We start from the raw sequence: 6000 nt of genomic DNA on the forward strand, positions 1-6000 counted from the left end.
TATGTAGGTCTTTGGTTATTCGGGTTTTCTCCCACGTAAAATTGGAAGAGTTAAAAGGAAGAAACAGCTGCGATCACACACTGCTCCTAGAAGCACGAAGCTGAAGCCTGAAGATGACGAATGAGACTTCGTCGAAACGTTGCCAAGACATTTCCAATTTTACACGGGAGAAAACCCGAACAACCAAAGACCTACATACACACACACACACACACACACACACACACACTCCCAGACCTCTTTCCCCTACTAGATTTTTTTCCATAGCTAATAGGGAGCCTCACTTGTATGGTTGATGACCGCATAGCTTGTCTGTTGATCTTGCTACCAGTGAGACGGTGCATGTAATATTTGCATCGCTGCTGTTTGCGAGCCTAATTTGGAGCATTCTGCATTCTCTGTTTCTTTACCGACATGAAGTAATATGAAAATATGGGTGAAATGAGATGATCACGGTCTTAACTGGTTTTGTTGGCCAAAAAAATATATATATCTTTTTTGGAAGAGCAGATACCAAGGTATCTTGCCAGCATGGCCGGTCTTTATTACAAAGACACTTCCATGTCTTGTCGCTCCTCGTTGGATTAGAGCAAGGGTCTGCAACCTTAAACACTCAAAGAGCCATTTGGACCTGTTTCCCACAGAAAAGAAAACACCGGGAGCCACAAAACGTGGGTGGGCGTGGCCAACCCGATGTCACTCATTCCCACCCAGTCACATGACACTCCCCCCGCCAGCCACGCCTACCCAGGTTTTGTGGCTCCCAGTGTTTTTCTGTGGGAAACAAGTATCTCTCTGTGCATCTCATTCTCTTTCTCTGACTTTCTCTCTCTCTTTGTCTCATCATTGTCAAGCCAGACGAGGAGTGACTAGAAGGGGAGGGCGAGGGGTGAGGCCAGCCAATGGTTGGTTCAGCCGATAGGGAGCCACAGCAGGGGCACGAAAGATCCGGGTGGCTTGCAGACACCCGGATTAGAGAGAAATCCTCAGCTCTTGTCCATTCATATCTGCTGTTTAATTGTGTATCTATATTTCTATTAAAAGGCATTTTTGCATTTCTTCTGTCTTTCCCCAGGCTGCGCACCAACACTTCATACGCTTCACTTTGTGCACCACGCTGCCAATCATCTTTTTTGCTTGGGAATTTACACACACACAAAAATAATAATAATAATAATAATGGCATCGATTGTATTGTTCTTTGAGATCCTGATGATGATGAGGAGGGGGCTGGAATCGCTGGACCATATGTTGTGCCTTTTCTCCTCATCTTTTGTGTATAGAAATTCAAAATATTGACAGTAGACTGGAAGAGATGGAAAAAAGATAAAAGTGGTGCTTTAGGTTGGAAGATTGATAGAGCAGAATTTTTTTCTTAGATTTCAAAATATAGAGGAAGAGAAAGGTGAGAACTTGGCAGATAAAATGGCAGAAAAAATAATAATAGCGGCATTTTTTTTTCAAACACTAGAAAACTCAGCAAAGCTAGTGTTGATCCCACGGTCAGTTTGCTTTCTGTCTTTTGCTCTTGATCATGAAGAAAGCAAGCCAGCAAAAAAGAAAAACAGTAAGAAGAAGTAAGAACAGGAGATCTTTTGTTAAAAAAAACATTGTTCAAAACAAACAAAAACAGAAATACAAAAATGCAAAAAAGAAAATTTCTGTGCAGAACTGTGACCATTTACACGACGTATCACTGTGAAGTTCTTATACTCCATACCAGTGATGACTAACCTTCTTTGCCATCGCGTGCCAAAAGTGGGGGGAGCGCGGGGGGGTGTCACGCACGCACGTGCCTACACCAATAATTCTATGTGCCCCACCCCCCACGCATGCGCGCACGACCCTCCCACGCTCCTGCTGCTTTTGGCACATGATGGCACGGTGGGCCCAGTAGGTCCGTTTTTTGCTCTGCCCAGGCTCCAGAGCCTTTCTAAGAGTCTGGGGAGGGGGAAAAATTGGCATTCTCCACTCCCCCGGAGGCCCTCCGGAGGCCAGAAATGGTCCGTTTGCCAACCTCTGGTGGGCCCAGAAGGCCCAAAAAATCAGCTGGCTGGCGGACGCATGCATGCCGGAGCTCAGCTCACCTGCCCAATGTGGCTCTGTGTGCCACCTGTGCCATAGATTTGCCATCACGGCTTTATACATTTTACTTTCATCAAATTCCAGACGTGCGCAGGAGGCATGGGGTAAGTAGAACAGTGCACGGGGGTGTGTGTGATCGGCTGTGGCGTGCGATCTTTTTTTTTTTTTTTACTTTCAAAAGCATTTTTTATAACCCATTCGGCTGAATAGGTTGTAAAAAAATGCTTTTAAAAGTAAAAAAAAAAGGCTCTGACGATCGTGTGGCTCAGCTGTGATCGTCAGAGCCGCTTTTTTTAACCTTTCAAAAGCACTTTTTTAAATGAAGCGGCAAGCGGGGAAGCGGGTGTGATCGGGCATTGGGTGGGCATGTGGGGGGCAGGGATTTTTGCTACTGGTTCTCCGAACCACCCGCCACCATTGCTACCGGATTTGCCGATCCAGTCCGAACCAGGAGTATTTCACCCCTGCCTTGCATCCTTCTGAGGTCGGTAAAATGACGACCCAGATTATTGGAGGCAATATGCTGATGTTTTAAACCACCCAGAGAGTGCTGCAAAGCCCTATGGGGCAATATATAAGTCTAGCTGCTACTGCTATTGCTAGGCAGAATATCTGAGTATGAGGGGCCAAAGGAAGCACGAAAATGTATGGAACAGATTTCAGAATGGCATGTCCCAATGATGGAAAACTTTCTACATTTCGTAAATTGAGAACTTGAGTCCTGAAGAGGGTCTTGCAAGTTAATTTCACACACATTTTAGCAAGTTTCATATGGGCAACATGGTTTCCTGAGAAAGGTACTACAGTATTCCCGGTGGATAGAATAATAATCTGATAGAGAGAGCGACTCGAGGCTCCCATATAACACCTCTCCTGTGCAAGCTGCACTGGCTTCCTGTAGTATTCCAGGTGCAATTCAAGGTGTTGGTTACCACCTTTAAAGCGCTCCATGGCTTAGGACCGGGTTATTTACGGGACCGCCTGCTGCCACCTATAGCCTCCCATCGACCTGTGTGCTCCTATAGGGAGGGCCTCCTCAGGGTGCCGTCAGTCAAACAATGTCAACTGGCGACCCCCAGGGGGAAAGCCTTCTCTGTGGGGGCACCTGCCCTCTGGAATGAGCTTCTTCCAGGATTACGACAACTTCCTGACCTCCGGACTTTTCATCGTGAGTTGAAGACGTATTTATTCTACCGCGCAGGGCTGGCTTGAAACAATTAGTAATTTTAATTGGGGTTTATTATATTTTTATTTTTGTTTTTAATTTTAAATTCGGCCAAATTGAATTCGTTTTTTTAACGTATTTTTAAATTTTATATTATATGTATATCTATGTTTTATCTGGCTGGAAACCGCCCTGAGTCCTTTGGGAGAAGGGCGGTATAGAAATCAAATTAATAAATAAATAATAAAATAAATAATCAAGGACCACTGCTTTCTGAACTATAAGTATGAGAATGCCGTAGAGTAGTCTTCCAGATGGTCCCACCTCCCATCCTCAGTCATTTAGGGTCAGAAATGAAGAGAGAGAAAACAGCTTCTGGAGAAGCTGCTCACCCATGCACTATGTAGGGCTGGGAGACACAGCAGAAGAATATCTGTGCTAAATTTCTTTTAAAATGTCTTTACCTCCTACTTACCCAAGGGACATGGTGGCTCAGTGTCTAAGACGCTGAGCTTGTCGATCGAAAGGTCGGCAGTTCAGCGGTTTGAATCCCTAGTGCCACGTAACAGGATGAGCTCCCGTTACTTGTCCCAGCTTCTGCCAACCTAGCAGTTCGAAAGCACGTAAAAAATGCAAGTAGAAAAATAGGGACCACCTTTGTTGGGAAGGTAACAGCGTTCTGTGCACCTTTGGCGTTTAGTCATGCTGGCCACATAACCCTGGAGATGTCTTCGGACAGCACTGGCCCTTCAGCTTTGAAACGGAGATGAGCACCGCCGCATAGAGTCAGGAATGACTAGCACATATGTGCGAGGGGAACCTTTACCGTTACCTTATCTCCTTCTACTCTGGAATGCAGGGCATGAAGAATGCATTCTAGCACCCATTTGCAAGGGAGGGCAAAAGTTAATTCGCAGGTGCCTTCCTCTCCACCCAGGTATTAACAGTTTGGCTTAGTTTCTTGCCTGGTGCTGCCATTGCTCCCTTCCATAATTCGATTAATCTCCCTATTTGCTTAAAACCTTAACACCTGTCTTGGTCCAATTAAATCCATGCCTTTGGTCTGTGGCCACGCTGCTCATTTCCAAGCACCTTCTGGGCCGCCAAGGTTGGGGTTTTTTTGTTGCTGTTGCTGTTGTTGTTTGCCATCCATTATAACGAGAATCTCAAGTTTTACTGTCACTGATGATGAGTTAGTTTGGAGGGCCTCAGGGAAATAATCAAACAGCGTTGAACGCATCTTTCTCTTTTTACTGCTCAGGATACCTGCTTAACTCTGTCGAAGCCTGAAGGTAGATCTTATTTACAGAATGTTTCCCTTTATAAACTGACGGCTGCATTTCTCCCAGTAGAATATTGCAAAATTTATTGATGCGTTCAGATGTAAACACCTGAATTAGATGAAGTATATATCCAGGTGTTGTTGTGAGGTTAGGAGCAAACCTCGTAAACTTGGCCGTGAGGTTTTAATGGAGCAGGGAAAAAGTATTTGCGATGCCTATTTTTTCATTCTCTTTCTTAATCGTAAAGATCGGCTTCCTTTGGATACAAAATTAGAAAAGTAATCAATACAGAGGGCTTGCCTATGGAACCTGGCCTGGGAATCAGCTGATTCTCCCCAAAAATTCATCCACCCACTGGAAAACAATGCAAGCCATTTACTACTCCTTCTAATTTTGCAACAATCTGAGCCATAAAAATATTGCTACGCGGTATCAGTAGTGTCTACATTTACAGAAGCAGCTTCTTCTGCATCCTTGGGATGTTAATTCTTTCTCCCTGATAATTTGGGCTAAGAGGCAGCTCCTTGTAGTTCATCCTATGGAGCAGGGCTCTCCAAATGTGGCAACTTTCAGACTTGTGGACTTCAACTCCCAAAATTCTTGGAATTGAAGTCTACAGGTTTTAGAGTCGTCAAGTTTGGAGACCTTTGCTATAGAGACAAATGCAAGGCACTTGCCTTCTTCTAAATAAGCTTAGGTGGGGTCAAGATAGAGTTCTTCTCCCTTCCACTTATGGAAACCATGCATAAAGACAGTTGGGCTACCAGTGGCACAGCATCTGTGCAAAATATTTGTCTACAGGTTTTAGAGTCGTCAAGTTTGGAGACCTCTGCTATAGAGACAAATGCAAGGCACTTGCCTTCTTCTAAACAAGCTTAGGTAGGGTCAAGGTAGAGTTCTTCTCCTTCCACTTATGGAAACCATGCATAAAGACGGTTGGGCTACCAGTGGCACAGCATCTGTGCAAAATCTTTGCAATATTTTGGTAGCAGAGAAAAGTCCAGTGTAAAAAAAAAAGTGATCCCTGCAATCATATGCATGCTGTGTTATGTGTAGACCTGGAGAACCACAGCGCCAGTCCCTGGAACACCATGTAAGAGGCCAGACGCAGTGTGAGCATCCAGGTTTAGCCATGAGGGGTATCATGTGCCTCTGGTGGTTTAACAGACTAATGCAGTCTGTTATTAACACTGCTGCTTGCAATTACTGCAAGTTCAAGTCCCACCAGGCCCAAGGTTGACTCAGCCTTCCATCCTTTATAAGGTAGGTAAAATGAGGACCCAGATTGTTGGGGGGGCAATAAAAGTTGACTTTGTATATAATATACAAATGGATGAGACTATTGCTTAACACAATGTAAGCCGCCCTGAGTCTTCGGAGAAGGGCGGGATATAGAATAGAATAGAATAGAATAGAATTTTTATTGGCCAAGTGTGATTGGACACACAATCTTGGTGCATATGCTCT

Source organism: Ahaetulla prasina, chromosome 12 (assembly GCF_028640845.1).
Source record: "Ahaetulla prasina isolate Xishuangbanna chromosome 12, ASM2864084v1, whole genome shotgun sequence".
Classification (NCBI taxonomy): domain Eukaryota; kingdom Metazoa; phylum Chordata; class Lepidosauria; order Squamata; family Colubridae; genus Ahaetulla; species Ahaetulla prasina.